Genomic DNA, 17,513 nt, shown 5'->3' on the forward strand with positions numbered 1-17,513 from the left:
GTTGTAGTTGTAGTAGCAGTAGCAGCAGTGGTGATATTAGTAGTAGTAGTAGTAGTAGTAGTAGTAGTAGTAGTAGTAGTAGTAGTAGTAGTAGAAGAAGAAGAAGAAGAAGAAGAAGAAGAAGAAGAAGAAGAAGAAGAAGAAGAAGAAGAAGAAGAAGAAGAAGAAGAAGAAGAAGAAGAAGGATGAGTAATAGTATTCAATATCTGCAATCTTGACTTTGAAAGCTCCAAACAAATTGTTGCATAATCAATATATCAATCTCCATCACTGCTCACAACTGTCATGGTCTCAAGTGAGTAAAGAGCTACTCGACTATGCATAAAGATCTATGTAGAATGAGGCCCCAGAATTTACTAGTTACTATAAATGAAAAACAATTAACGATTTGTTTACAATGAAATAAAAATAATGATGAAATTTAATTAAAAGAGATAAACAGTGATCGTGGCAGTTACAAATAGAGATATGAATATTTTACGTAACTTATGATAATATGTCAGGTTCATAAGTTTACGTTTCCAGGCAGTTGATGGGCTTGGATGATCTATTCCTCTGATAACAGGATTGGACTCGTAAAATTCCACTTCCAGGCAATTGGTAAGAAGTTATTGTGTAGTCCTTTGACAGCGGGCTTGGGTTTGATCCTTGAAGATTATACAATGAAAGTTAAAAGCTCCGGCGTCTTAATGGTGTAGATATAATATCTACAAAGTCCCAAAAGATAAAAATCTTCCAGTATATATATAGGAATAGAGCGACTGGCCGTCCGGCATAGATTGTGGCGAGAAAGTGAGTGTAGAATATTAGACCTATCAGCTTTTATAATAAATGGCTACGTGACAGAATGTAGAACGAAAAGTATTCACTAATTAGAAATTAATTCGAGGGAAGGCTATAAAAGGAAAGACGATCTAATATTAGAAGGTAAAGTTTATCTAAGCCTACCGAAATATAACTGGAGTGAGATGAATTCAGTTCTTAATAAAATAAAATTTAATAAGATAATTGTGAACAACCTTTACTGTGACACCCCCCACCCACGTTTAAAATATACTCTTTAACCATTATGGGAAAGATAGATTTTACAAACGGAAGTAAATTTACTATCATGATACTCTAGCATTAATCCATTGTTATGATTTGTGCTACAATTAAATTATTTATTAACTAGACATGGAAATGTTTATATTAACGTAGGTATATGAATGGGTGACAATAACAATGAAAGATTGTGATTACAAATCATTGTGATGAACAACATGATGGCAATGTGATTACAAATCATTGTGATAAACAATAGTGATGGCAATGAAGCATGATTTAAGTCGATGATATGAAAGTAATTTACTAAATGAAATGAATGAAAATGTAAATGAAATATTGACATTTCAATTATTAATCATAAATGAGTGAAAATTCATAACAATGATAGATAAAGAGAAGATTTCTCAAATCATGAATGGGTATGGTATATATATCCAAACAATACTCAATGTTACATTAAGTTGGGTCATCATGTTTACAAATAAAATTATCGAAATTGTGCGTTCTGATTTGGCATAGTTTGCGAGGTAACTAACAGTATGCATGGGAGGTTAAGTTATACCCTTCTCACGTGTTTATACTAATCGAGAAAGTAGGTCGGCGTGAATATTTTCACAGCCTGGTATGTGAGAGATACTGAAAGTGTAATTTTGCAAAAATAGACTCCACCTTAGTACTCTACTATTATTCATTTTGTTATTTCTTATGTACGTGAGTGGTTTATGGTCCGTTTCGACCACAAACTCTTTTAGCAGTAGATATCTGCTGAATGTCTTTAAAGCAAAGACGATGGCCAGTCCTTCACGCTCTATTACAGAGTATCGTGATTCTCTGTCCAATAATTTTCTGCTTGCATATAAGCAAGGCATTAGAGTTCCCTCATGTTCCTGTAATAGTACACCTGCGATGCCCTTATCAGACGCGTCAGTTCTTACAACAAATTCTTTTGATATGTCGGGTAATTTAAGAATTGGTTCTGAACAGAGTAATGCCTTTAATTGGTTAAAGCTATTCTGACACGCTTCTGTCCAAACAATTTTGTTCGGTGACCCATTCTTTGTCAGATTTGTTAGCGGTGTCGCGATGTGCGCGAAGTTGTAAATGTATTTCCTGTAAAAATTTAGGAGCCCAAGTACTTTGCGTACTTCTTTTTTTTGTCTTAGGTGGTTGCAATTGTGCGATTTTTGTTTGTTTTTCTGTCTCGGGTGTCTGTGTCCCATGACCAACGGTATGATCAATCCTGCATTTGAAGCTTCGATATTAGTAAACATAGGTTGCGACACTGTGTCTCTATCAAAATACTTTTTTAGCATATTTGCATGGAATGTCTTTGTTGTGTTGTTAATTTTAATCTCGTAATTAACATTAGATTTTACTGCTGTTATTTTGAATGGTCCTTTCCATGTAGCTAAAAGTTTACTTGAGTCATCGGGTAAGAGTATTAGTACTTTGTCACCAATCTCAAATTTTCTTGACTTGCTTTTTCGATCGGAGTATTCCTTGTATTTCTCTGCTTTTTTAGTGACGGATTCCTGTGCTAGCTTACATGTATCCTCTATTCTGTCTTTCAGGTTTCTTACATATTCGTAAGCAAACATAATTTCGTTATTGTCCTCCTCATTCCCTTTACAAATGTCGGCTACTATATTGATCGGGCCGCGAGGTGATCGTCCATACATCAACTCAAATGGGGAGTAGCCTGTAGATTCTTGGGGTATTTCTCTATATGCAAATAGGATTGCTGGTAAGTATCTGTCCCAATCATCTAGTTTTTCTGCTGACACTTTTCTTAACATATTCTTTAGAGTGCCATTAAATCTTTCACAAAGACCATTTGCTTGGGGGTGGTAGGGAGTTGTGAATGAGTGTTGGATTCCCATGAGTTTCATGGTTTCATGCATCATATGTGATGTGAATTGGGGTCCATTGTCCGACAGTATCTCATTTGGTATGCCTATTCTAGTAAAAATTGTCATCAATGCTTCAGCTATGTGATCCGATGTAGTTGATTTCAATGCTATCGCTTCTGGCCACCTGGTTGCGTAATCGACTAGTGTTAGTATGTGTGTATGGTTTCTATCTGATTTTGTTAAAGGGCCTATAATGTCGATTGCAACTTTTTGAAAAACTTTTTCAATAACTGGGGTTGTCTCTAATGGCAATCTCGGTATTCTGCCTTTTGCGACTCTTCTTTGGCATGTGTCACACGATTTCACATATTCTCGAACGTCTTTAGTAATTCCAGGCCATGTGAAATTCTCGGATATTCTCTTCAATGTGGAAGAGCTCCCAAGATGTCCAGAAGTTATTGAATCGTGCGCTATTCCAAGGATTTTGTTTCTGTAAATACTCGGCGTGACCAGTTGTTTAGCTATTTTGTTTCTTTTCCTATGTAACCTGAACAGAATATCTTTTTCAATGATGTATTCAACTTTTGATTTCGTCCCTTTGTTTGCGATATTGAAATATGAAGTTAAAGTCGGGTCCTTTTTCTGTTCTTCGATGAACGTGTTCCTGTCAAATTGTTGTGGTTCAAGAGAAATAGTCATTGGCTTCTCTGTTGTCTTAGTCATCTTTCTTGTTTCTGCTAGACAAGCTGTTTCTTGGGTTAATGACCATTCTTTTACATCTGTTGGGTTGTCTTTAAGACCTTTTATATTGCCAACAATAACATCAGCGACGGGGTTGGGAAGTATACAGCATTCCACTATTCCTGTATAGTATGGGGTTTCTATGTACACGTTAGCTGTTTCAAAGGTTTCGACTGTGCCACTGAATGTGATGCATTGTACCGTTTTTCCAGTTTTGTCTTCGTCATTGATCAAAGATGCTTTTATTCCTACTGTACTGCATCCTGTGTCTCTCAATATTTTGCAATCAGTTCCATTAGCTTTGCCTTCACAAAAAAATAGCGATCCTGATTTGTGAGTTTGTGTTAAAAGTGACATACCTTTCACGCAATACACATTTATATTTTCTCCTGACATTACTCGTGTCTGATTATTTACACTGGTTTGGAGTGATGCATTTGCAGTTTCTTTCGGATATCCCACGATTTTGTAACATTTGTCTGCTGTGTGGCCTTTCATTCCACAATATTGACATTTAATTATAGATTTGTTGGTTTTCTTATACTCAGTATTATTGTCAGTGCTATTTCTTGTTTTGTTTTGATAGGGTCGGCTATGGTCTCTATTGAACTGTTTGTTCCATGGTTTGTTACTATGATCATCTTGTTTCACTTGCGTGTTCCGAGTGATTGATCGGCTCGTTCTATTTGAGTACTGAACTTTAGGTGTACCTGGACTCTGAGCAGCAGCAGCGTAGTATGGTTCCTTCAATGTTCTGCTAAGGGGTGTCAATGGATGTGCGCTGTTAAAGTTTTCTGCGTAGATTTTTAATTTGTCCAAGTTTTCTGGCTTTCTCTCTTTAAAGAATGCGACTAAATCTGGGTTGCAAGCTTGATAGATTCGATTCTTCAGCGTGAGATAGTAAAGGCATGCAAAGTCGTCTTGTTTTACGTTTGCCAACTCAAGCCACCGATTTAGAAATTGAGTAATTCGGTTCACGAATGTATTAAAGTCTTCTCCACTTTCCGGTTTTGCAGTGTGAAACCTTTCCTGGTAACCATCTTCCGTTAATCTAAATCTTTTTAGTAGAGCGTCTTTAATTTTACCATAGTCATCTGCATCTTCAGTTGTTAAGGTATAGAAAACTTTTAGCGGTTCTCCAGATAAGCAGTTAATCAAGGCTGTGGCCCATTTGCTTTCTGGCCAACGATAACCTTTAGCCTGAACTTCGAATCGGTGTAAGAAGGATTCTAAACAGTCTGAGCGTTCATCGTATGTTGGCATGCGTGGAAGTTTCACGAAAAATTCATCACTATTATTATGTTTTCTTTCATGACCGGTTTTTGTTTTTTCAATTTCCAGCATCATTTGGGTCCTTTTGGTTTCTTCTTCTGCTAAAGCTATTTGTCTTTTTAGTTCCCTTTCTTGGACTCTTTCTTCTCGTTCTTCTCTACGTATTCTTTCTTCATTTTCTTCTCTACGAATTCTTTCTTCATTTTCTTCTCTACGAATTCTTTCTTCGTGTTCTTTTTCTTCTTTACGAATTCTTTCTTCATTTTCTTCTCTACGAATTCTTTCTTCATGTTCTTTTTCTTCTTTTACTTTCTCTTCGCACCATGAAAATATTCTTTCCTGGGGTATTTCTAAGTCCTTTGCGAGACTTAAGTATCTTTTATATGCTTCCATGTTGCAATAAATTAGTTACGATGTTTTATATATATTATATTGACAGGATACTGTTACTGACTGTTTTATTTATTTACACTTACTGGAATGAACTGTTCTATTTTTAGAAATCTCTCTCTCTTATTTCAACTTATTATGTATGTTGAATTTGATGCCTTTTATCGTTATATCTTATAAAGCAATGTGTCAATACAATGCGGAGTTATTATGACTTGTGTCAATAACAATGTGTCAATCGCGTGTACTCTAAACTATGTTACTACGAAAAATGTATCACCAATGTGTGTGACTCGTCGTTAGTTTGTGTACAATTATTCGCAATGACGCTAATATACTAGAGTGTGATAACAATAATAGGATGCCAAAATAATCCCAAGTTATCTATCACTAAATATAACACGACGGCTAGTAGACTCCTTTTATTATTATTTAGTTTTTAAAGACTCACTTTTCAGAACATAATATATAAGTGGTTTTCGGTAACAGTAGTATGCCAAAAATGTATTTAAAACAAATCACTATGCAAAACAAATCACGATGTCTATAGTTACTATGTGATGCCCAACTCATGTAAAAGAGAATAATGAAGGATATATTTACCAACTCAGTTCGTGGCTGGGACCTCTCTCTTGTTCAATGGTTGTTCAACAATTGTAATTAGGCATTGAAGAGTGTTTAACAGTGATGTCTGAAATACAAAACAATAAAATATCGTAAGATTTACAATAGTTACAAAATGTGTTCACAACACTGAGTGATTGGATGATAGGTGAATGAATCGTTATGGAATGTAAACATATTGAAAACAATTCATGAATGAGGCAAACAACAAAATGAAATGAGTGATATAATAACAAAGTGGACAAGGAATGAATGAATGAATGAAAAACTGAGTGAATAGATGAATGAATGAATGAATGGATAATGTATGAATGAAAGAATGAAGGGAGGAATAAATGTATGAATGATTGGATAAATGAGTGAATAAACGAATGAATGGATGAATGAATGAATGAATGAATAAATGAATGAACAATGAATGAATGAATAATTTATAAATGAATAAATGAATGAAGGAATGAATCAATAAAATGCTATTCAATTTGAATGAAAGAATGAATGGATAAATTGCTATTCCATTTAAATGAAGAAATGAAAAAAAAAAAATTAATCCTGTAAATAGGGAGTTCAATTAAAATATGATCAAGTGGGGCAATTAAGAGTTTTACAATTTAAACTTTAAGGTTAGATGAAATAGATATAAGTAACTAAATAAATTCAATTCTTTATATGTGTCCCCTCCAAAATGTCATGGTCTCAAGTGACTCGACTATGCATAAAGATCTATGTAGAATGAGGCCCCAGAATTTACTAGTTACTATAAATGAAAAACAATTAACGATTTGTTTACAATGAAATAAAAATAATGATGAAATTTAATTAAAAGAGATAAACAGTGATCGTGGCAGTTACAAATAGAGATATGAATATTTTACGTAACTTATGATAATATGTCAGGTTCATAAGTTTACGTTTCCAGGCAGTTGATGGGCTTGGATGATCTATTCCTCTGATAACAGGATTGGACTCGTAAAATTCCACTTCCAGGCAATTGGTAAGAAGTTATTGTGTAGTCCTTTGACAGCGGGCTTGGGTTTGATCCTTGAAGATTATACAATGAAAGTTAAAAGCTCCGGCGTCTTAATGGTGTAGATATAATATCTACAAAGTCCCAAAAGATAAAAATCTTCCAGTATATATATAGGAATAGAGCGACTGGCCGTCCGGCATAGATTGTGGCGAGAAAGTGAGTGTAGAATATTAGACCTATCAGCTTTTATAATAAATGGCTACGTGACAGAATGTAGAACGAAAAGTATTCACTAATTAGAAATTAATTCGAGGGAAGGCTATAAAAGGAAAGACGATCTAATATTAGAAGGTAAAGTTTATCTAAGCCTACCGAAATATAACTGGAGTGAGATGAATTCAGTTCTTAATAAAATAAAATTTAATAAGATAATTGTGAACAACCTTTACTGTGACAACAACCAGGGACTCGTTCACTCGTGACGGCCATTTTTAGTGAATTGCCATGTCTAATAAAAACAACACCCTGTCCCGAGTTAACCAATTATTGTTACCCATCCGACCACCGATAAGGTTCAGCATTTCTTGACTTCGTCACAAAACGAAATAATATCGAACATCTTACCTTTGGCCACCAACTGCCCACCATCTTCACAGTTGAAAACACAGTCCAGTCAACTATGTGTGGAATCAAAACAGACCGACAGGAAATGTAAACATTTTCCGTGACCGGTTGAAATGTTTACATGAGTTGGGTATGAATATTTATAAGGTCGGGGGGTCACCTGGTTTCCATCTCTTCTACTTGTTTTCAAGTATCTGAGTTTACCGATTATTTGATAGAGTTCTTTCTTGACATTCTACTTCTCACACCTTTCTTCCTTCTTCTTCTTCTTCTTCTTCTTCTTCTTCTTCTTCTTCTTCTTCTTCTTCTTCTTCTTCTTCTTCTTCTTCTTCTTCTTCTTCTTCTTCTTCTTCTTCTTCTTCTTCTTCTTCTTCTTCTTCTTCTTCTTCTTCTCCTCCTCCTCCTCCTCCTCCTCCTCCTCCTCCTCCTCCTCTTCTTCTCTTCTTCTTCTTCTTCTTCTTCTTCTTCTTCTTCTTCTTCTTCTTCTTCTTCTTCTTCTTCTTCTTCTTCTTCTTCTTCTTCTTCTTCTTCTTCTTCTTCTTCTTCTTCTTCTTCTTCTTCTTCTTCTTCTTCTTCTTCTTCTTCTTCTTCTTCTTCTTCTCTTCTCATGCTCCTCCTCCTCCTCCTCCTCCTCCTCCTCCTCCTCCTACTACTACTACTACTACTACTACTACTACTACTACTACTACTACTACTACTACTACTACTACTACTACTACACAACCAATACACTGCTATTACTACTGCTGCTACTACTATCTTGTACCATCCATTAACTCTCATCCTTGCAGATTTGGCGTTTTCTGAGTCTTTAACAAGGTGACGTTAAGTAATCATCAAAATGGCCGTCGTTATGATAGTAATCGTTTTGCATAGTATATAATTTATTGTTTTGTGGTGTCATACTTTGGCCACATCAAAAGACACAATTCAATTGAATAGCTTTGTATGGAGAGTCCCTGTAAGGGCAAGCGGGGCAGAAGGAGGCCATGGGGAATATGATCATTGTGATTTCAAGACTTTGACGACTGGGTGAGAACAACCTTAGAATCAGGACCCAGTTACATTTGAAAACCAAGGGAATTCCGGCGGGCTGTTTTGGAGGCTGCGTCCAACATGTATCCACGTTAAAGATGTAAGAAGACCTTATAATATTTTTTTTTAAAAACCAATAATAAGATTTCCTTTATTCGTCCTATAGGGAAAATTTGTGTTTTGGGTCTATTCCAAGAGAAGACTGAACCAATACAGGCGTTAGCCGCAGTACAGCGCGCAAACTGAGCAAGGGCATGGGGACTTGTTCAAGGCCACACCGAGTAGTGGGTATTCGAACTCGGTACCCTTCGGATACGAAGCAAAAATCGTACCTACCACTGACATTTCACCTCTTTCTGTTTCGAATTTGACCTATGACTCTTGTTATTTCAAAGAGCATCTCTGTGACGAACGATTTTCTTTCACTGCATGATTTCTTTATCATTCGTCAGCGTCTCATTCAAAACCACTTCAAATCTAGTGGACAACACATATTTGCCAAGGCAGATTAACACCCCGAGTTAAAATACTCAAAACATGGACAGTCTTTTCTCCAATAAAGCCCTAAATTTTGCTAACGGAAAATTTGGTCAATAGGTGGGAAACCTTCCCATTGTATAACGGAACGCTCGCTTTCCGCTTAAGGCTTTTTCACCTGTTCAAATTGTCTGCCCATTGTATTCATATTCCCCTGCTAATTACCCTTTCCAAACAATTTTCCAACGTGCATATGCCCTAAGGTTCTTGTCTCGTTCAAGAGTAGCTAAAATTGCACTTAACGTTTTCCCTCCCCGCTATAGTTCTTAACCAAAAGCATCTGAATATCATTGGCTATCTTAAACAGGAACATTCTTCTGATTGGCTTTTCCCATAATTCCAAGCGTCACTTTAATTCACAAAATCAAATTCATCTCTGAATTGAATCATACACACGCTAAGAATCCCAAGAAAGAAGAGCTATCCCTCCAATTTCAAACTTGTAAAAGTTTTTCTTCTCTCGGTTGAAGGTAAAATGAATTATTGGTTAACATTCAAAGTGGAACGAGATATTACTGTGGATTCAATGATTAATCTATCATTAATATTATAGTTTGTGTATATATTTTAATTGTGCTATTACATGGATGTTCGTAAGTTGGAATACCTGTACAAAACTATATCTATATGTATCTTATACTATAGTTAACATTTGTTTATGATCTATGCTATTATTTCATTTATATTCAATATGTATATTGCTTGAATGTCTGTACTCTACCGCCAATCGCCGGCCACACCTCATAACCTCAATTATAATTAATAAAAATAAATAAAGAAATACCAGGGACACAACCCTGTTAAATTCTCATCATGTAAGATAGCTCGACTGTCAGTTGATGTTTGATACAAATGTAATAACTATCATTATCATGGAGTTACTGCTTCTCCTTGCCTTTGTCGGCAAATAAAGGCTATTATGATGTGTCGCTCAAGGACGATCCGGTGGCGAAAGACAAACTCGATTGGCTCTAAGACCTTGTTGTTTTAACTCTTAATTGAAGGTCCTTGTCCTTGAAGCACCCAGCCCGTGCCGAATCCCTGCCTCCCAGTCCTTGCATAGTGGTAAACCCCTGATGTCAGTCATCGCCGACACCAGAACATTCCTGTCAGCCCATAACTACAACACACTGTTGTGAAGTCCAGAAAACCCTGCAAGCAAGAGCCAACCCTGGAACTAGCTGATCAAGCAAGCCGGCTGGATAAAGATAAGCCAAACGGGCTTATACCATTTTCAAATGTATTTTCCACAGACACAAATGATTACAAACTAAATCAATCAATCAATCATAAATAAATCAATAGATAAATGAATAATAAATTAGATCCACTCAATTAGAGCTATTCTTCCTGATATTAAATAAATACTTATTCTTTCTATCTTTTCCTGTAACAATCTAATTAAACTTTATGTATAGAATTGTTATTATTGTATTGGTCGTTACTATTGTCTTGACTAACTTGTTATTAATACAATTAAGTTATAAGGGACCCTAAGGCAATTCTTAATCACCCCTAGATTAAACCTGAGCCGTTTGTGGTATAGGTTGAGTGGCGCAGCTGGTAACGAGAGCCATAGCGCGCATACTAGTTCGAATCCAGACCATTGAGCTATCGGTTGGACTCGATCCCAAAAAAATAACACACAACCCGCCACAATCTCCAAACACAAATGATTAGTTAAACAAACAAAAAAAATTGAATGAATGACCTCCACTACAAAGAACTCTTAACAAAATGACAACTCTTAAGAAATGTGTGACCCATCGTCCCAAAGAGCGATACCATGAAGGGATGAACTAGCTGCATGTAATTTGATGGATTTATAGCCACAAATATGTAACTTGTGGATTGATTTCTGTTCGTTATGATAGAGAATTAGTACAATTTATACTAATGAAAAAACAAAACAAAATAAAAAACAAACCAAAAAAAAACCCCAAAAAAGAACACTCAAAGTTTGTGTTTATTACTATTTTTGGGAGTGCGATTCAATATGAAACCGTCTTGAGACGGTCGGTGACATTTATCATCAATACAGTCGCCAGATGAATACGGTACTTGTGTATTTTAAGTGCTTGTACTTTATGTTATACTAAGCTGATATAAACTGTAAAAAGTAATAAACAAAAAAAAAAAAATGAATATAACAGCTTCAAATAAGAACAAAATATCTAGCTCCTATCTTGGAGCTTGTTATATTCATTTTTGTTTATTACGTTGTACTTTATGGCACGCTTAACCTTCTAATGGTGGAGTTGGATTTTACCCTAGCCTATCATCATCATATTGTTCTCATCTTATCGATTTTACCAAGATAGCAACGAAAACGATGCGATGCATTGACTGTCAGCGATCTCTCTTAGAGTGGTTGATGGCCTCGGTGGAAGAGAGTCCCTCTCTCAGCCAGGCGAATGGTGCAGTACCAGTCTAGTCCCGGGTTCAAATCCCATCGCTGCGGAGTTTTTATTGTCGATTGTCTCCAGGCTCTTCTCTACCGTTTTCAATTCTTGTTATTATATCTTTTGACAACAGCTTCGAATGCTATAACGATTTACCCAAACCCTATGACGATCTACCCAATTTCTATAGGGAATGAGATTAGCGGAAGAGTAGCGTCCATTGATTGGACGTCACCCATAGTCTGTGACGTCACCGGCGGAAAGGTTATTAGAGAGAGAACGTCATGTTGGTTATGCGCATGGTCTCTCGTCCTCGCTTCAAGCAATTGCTATTGTCCGTTTCACGCTATGGAAACCGGGATAAACTCCGGCTCCGTGGGCCCAATGGCTCTAAAGGACTACTTTTGCTGTTGACGGGTTAATGTGAACTTAATTTACTACTTTATTTGAATATATATATATATATATATATATATATATATATATATATATATATATATATATTTGTATTGTACTGCTTAATCTTGCAAGTGGTGGTGAATTGATTTGTTTGTGAGTGAATTGTTTGTCAAGTGTTTTGTTTGTCATTGAAGAAAAAATTAGATGAGCTAATATAGAATGTTTATCTTATGGTGAACGATACGGCAAAAGGAAGACTTGACGGTAATAATAGATCCGATGAAATTGATGAGGTTATGTATAATTTTGTTTCTTTTTCTCTCCATTTCTACCTCTTTCTTCCTACAGTTCTATCTATATATACGGTTTCGAGTGGTAGTAGTAGTAGTAGTAGTAGTAGTAGTAGTAGTAGTAGTAGTAGTAGTAGTAGTAGTAGTAGTGTGGCGGGTTGTGTGTTATTGTTGTGGGATCGAGTCCAACCGATAGCTCAATGGTCGGGATTCGAACTAGTATTCGCGCTATGGCTCTCGTTACCAGCTGCACCACTCAACCTATATCACAAACGGCTCAGGTTTAATCTAGGGGAGATCAATAATTGCCTTAGGGTCCCTTATAACTTAATTGTATTAATAAAAAGTGAGTCAAGACCATAATAGTAACGCCCAAATGCAATAATAACAATTCTATACATAAAGTTTAATTAGATTGTTACAGGAAAAGATAGAAAGAATAAGTATTTATTTAATATCAGGAAGAATAGCTCTAATTGAGTGGATCTAATCTATTATATATTTATTTGTTTACTTTGATATAATCATATGTGTCTGTGGAAAATACATTTGAAAATGGTATAAGCCCGTTTGGCTTATCTTTATCCCGCTGGCTTGCTTGACTGAGGCAAATGTATCAGCTAGTTCCAGGGTTGGCGCCTGCTTTGCAGAGTTTTCTGGACATCACAACAGTGTGTTGTAGTTAGGCTGACATCAGGGGTTTACCGCTGTTCAAGGACTGGGATGCAGGGATTCGGCACAACTGGGTGCTCCAACGACACGGAAAAGGACCAGGATCAGGACCTTCATTTGAGAATTAAAACAACAAGGTCTTAGAGCCAATCGAGTTTGTCTTTCGCCACAGAATCGTCCTGAGCGACACATCATAATAGCCTTTATTTGCCGACAAAGGCAAGGAGATGCAGTAACTCCATGATAATGGTAGTTAGTATATGTTTTAAACATCAACTGACAGTCGAGCTATCTTACATGATGAGAATTTAACAGGGTTGTGTCCCTGGTATTTCTTTATTTATTTTTATTAATTATAATTGAGGTTATGATATGTGGCCGGCGATTGGCGGTGGGGTACAGACATTCAAGCAATATACATATTGAATATAAATGAAATAATAACATAGATCATAAACAACTGTTAACTATAAAATAAGATACATATAGATATAGTTTTGTACAGGTATTCCAACTTACGAACATCCATGGAATAGCACAATTAAAATATATACACAAACTATAATAGTAATGCTAGATTAAATTGAATTCACAGTAATATCTCGTTCCACTTTGTATGTTAACCAATAATTCATTTTACCTCCAGCCGAGATGACAAACTTTTTTAAAGTTTGAAATTGGAGGGATAGCTCTTCTCTCTTGGGCTTCTTAGCGTGTGTGTGATTAAACTCGGAGATGAATTTGATTTTGTGAAATGAAAATAGCCAATCAGAAGAATGTTCCTGTTTTAGATAGCCAATGATATCCAGATGCTTTGGTAAGAAAGAATAACGGATAATTACCGGAGAGCTAGACCTTAATTGTAATTTTAGCTACTCTTGAACGAGACAAGGGCCTTAGGGCCTAGGCACGTTGGCGTATTGTTTGGCAAAGGTAATTAGCAGGAGGCATGAATACAATGGCAGACAATTTGAACAGGTAAATAAGCCTTAAGCTGAAAGTGAGAGTTCCATTATACAATGGAAATGTTTCCCCACCTAACGACCAAAATTTCCGTTAGAAAGACTTGGAGCTTTATTGGAGAAAGGCTGTCCATGGGTGAGTATTTTTAATGGAGGTGTTGATCAAATATATGTCTCGTCCACTAGGTTTGAAGTGGTTTTAAATGAGACGATGACGAATGATAAAGAAATCACGCAGTGAAAGAAAATCTCTCGTCACAAGTAGTAGTAGTAGTAGTAGTAGTAGTAGTAGTAGTAGTAGTAGTAGTAGTAGTAGTAGTAGTAGTAGTAGTAGTAGTAGTAGTAGTAGTAGTAGTAGACGAAGAGATGGAGTACGAAGAAGAAGTAGAAGCAGAAGAAGAAGAAGAAGAAGAAGAAGAAGAAGAAGAAGAAGAAGAAGAAGAAGAAGAAGAAGAAGAAGAAGAAGAAGAAGAAGAAGAAGAAGAAGAAGAAGAAGAAGAAGAAGAAGAAGAAGACGAAGAAGAAGAAGAAGAAGAAGAAGAAGAAGAAGAAGAAGAAGAAGAAGAAGAAGAAGAAGAAGAAGAAGAAGAAGAAGAAGAAGAAGAAGAAGAAGAAGAAGAAGAAGAAGAAGAAGAAGAAGAAGAAGAAGAAGAAGAAGAAGAAGAAGAAGAAGAAGAAGAAGAAGAAGAAGAAGAAGAAGAAGAAGAAGAAGAAGAAGAAGGAAGGAATGAAGAGGTGGAGGTTGAGGAGATGACGAAAAAAGGTGAAAACACGGAGAAGAAAATGAAAACGGTTTTATATTTATTTTATTTTTATCATCAACAAATTATAATAATTCCAGACCAGTGTTCGAACTGCAGAGGGAATGTTATCGAACTACAACTCGTGTCCGTCCTCTGGAACACCGCTTTGAGTGCTTGCGCATGACCCCACGCCCCCCCCCCCTTCTCTCAAGTGACTGGGCAGTGGGCAGTGGTCGTGGTCATCTAAGGTCAGATGGATTGAATTTCTTGCCTTCTCTTTGTCCTGACAGATTCGCTCGGATCTGTTCTCCACAACAACTGAGCATTTGGGACGTTATTTTTATTATTTAATTTTGGTGGAAAGAAAATAGATTACTGGTTATATAATTTAGAATGTTCCATATAACACGGAAAGATATGCATCTGGAGGAGAGGTATGAGGAGGAGAAGGAGAAAGAAGTGTAAGACGATGGAGCAGGAGGAGGAGGAGGAGGAGGAGGAGCAGCAGCGAGAAAAGTAAGAGGAAGGTAGATGAGGAAGGTGGAAGAGTAAGAAGATAGAGGAAGAGTAGGAAGAGGAGAAGGAGGATTTGGAGGAGGAGGAGGAAAAAGTAGAGGATGAGTAGGAAATACAAAGTAGTCTTTCAGAGCCATGAGACCCATGGAACCGGAGTTTATCCTGATTTCTAAAGAGTCAAATGTACAATAGCAATTGTTTGTTACTCGTTGGATAGGACGCTGGTCTATCGCAAAGTAAGAAGCGTTAGATTGGTAGAGAAAAAAAACGGACAGGCTAGGATAAAGACGAGGAAATGAGGGTATATCAACGGAACGCATCCGCTAGTGCGGGGCGGTCCTTGGCAAGCTTAAGGACCACGGTCCTACGGTCCCTGGGAAATGAAAACCGCAAGGACCGGTCCTAGGACCGGCGGTCCTTTTCGACATTGAACATTCCTGAGAGACCGTTTTGACCTTTGGGACCATGGGATCGTTCATTCTTGAACCGTTAAAGACCGCTACACGATGAAAATCGTGGTCTACAGGAGTAAAACACACGGAGTAGTCACACTCATTTCAAATTGTAACCTAATTAGAGAAGGGTGATGCCTTCTTTATTTGATCACAGTACTTCATTGTTACTTCGATAATTTAGCGTGAATAAAATTTGAAATGTATCCCCATTAACGGAGATAATGGAATCACCCAAGGCGTTGATCGAGTTGTTCGTGGCGTTTATACACACACGCAACTCCTACCCCCCCCCCCCCCCCCACACACACACACACACACATGAGAGGGCAGCGAGCATTGAAGAGTAAGAGAGAGACGTGAAGTTATAATAAGAGGGGGTGGATGCGGTAATAAGTAATAAGTAATAAGTGGGGTCGATGGTGACTTTTCGCCAGATCTAACAAACCCAGCTACCCATTCACTGCTGAGTAGACAGGGATTCAGAAAAAACTCGACTGCACCCGGGATCGATCTCTGGCCCTTTGCGTATAAAGAGAGTGCTCTATCAACTGAGCTATCGGGTCCCCAAATATTCTATTGGACCTTTTAAAAATACAGACGTTATAACTGTTTTTTTTGGAAGGAAGAAACTAATGAAACTCATATTATTTGATTAGTTAAAACACCAAACGAAATTTTAATATTATTGTATTATTTTAAATGACAACAATGCGATAGAAAGGAGTGGCGACAAGAGATGGACAAAAGAAAACAAAAAATCAGACTTGCAACTTGCTAGGTTTGAGACACACCACACACACACACACACACACACACACACATCTTTAGTAGTCACATACATTTCAAACAATAACCCATTAGAGAAGAGGGTCATGCCTTCATCATAGATCATTGTCATTGCGATCATTATGGTGTAGTAAATTTTGAAATTTACCCCGTATAATGGAATCGTCCAAGGCGTGCGCCTCCTGTTCCCCCCCATCTCACACACGAAAGGGCGGTTTGCGGAGTGGAGGGAGGTGGTCGTCTGCCTCTATGGTCGTCTGTGTCGTTTAGTGTATGGCAAAGAGGGGTGGGTGCGATTAATTAAGTGGGATGGGTGGTGATTGGTGGAAGATAGGCAAAGGACCGAGGCAACGAATCGCTGGGGAAGTAGTATGGCGCCAGACCGTTGAAAGGTGATAAGAAGTGAGGACCGCCGGCGGTCTTCCTCTTTGGGACCGGACCACGGTTCACAGCTAAAAGACCGTGGGACCGGTCCTCGGTCCGGTCCTCAGCGCGGCACTAGCATCCGTCTTTTCAGGAAAAAAAAATAGTCCATGCTCGCTTTAACATTATGAGATGACAGTATGGCTTGTCACACAATACTCATAACTTGGGGATTCGTTAAGTTCGTCTTTGTTGTGTCACACACAAACACACACACACACACACAGACAGACAGACACAGCTCACACACATACACAAAGACACATCTCCACATAGACACAAGCCCATCATATATATATATATATATATATATATATATATATATATATATATATATATATAATATATAATTTAAATATTTACCACAATGTTGGAGTCACTCTACATCGATGTTTCAGGCCTTTATTCAGCCATCGTCAGGACTGTGTGTTACATGTCGAGCACTATTCGTACCATATTTGTATTCAACACGATTCAATATATATATTGAATCGTGTTGGATACAAATATATATATATATATATATATATATATATATATATAATATATATATATATATATATATATTCACACGATGAATTTCAGTATTATGCACCCTGACGATTGAACCATTGACCACAGCTAGAACGAAGGACAACCCCAGCTGTACATTGGTACTTTGACTATTATACACGCGGACAGCAGTGGACAACAGTTGACAGCAGTGGACACCGGAGTGGACATAACAGGTGGGCTCGCCCTTGTGTAACATGTCTTTTTTCCCATAGCTTCTCAC

Source organism: Berghia stephanieae, chromosome 4, assembly GCF_034508935.2.
Source record: "Berghia stephanieae isolate SIO BIC M18660-M18661 chromosome 4, UCSD_Bste_1.3, whole genome shotgun sequence".
Lineage (NCBI taxonomy): Eukaryota > Metazoa > Mollusca > Gastropoda > Nudibranchia > Aeolidiidae > Berghia > Berghia stephanieae.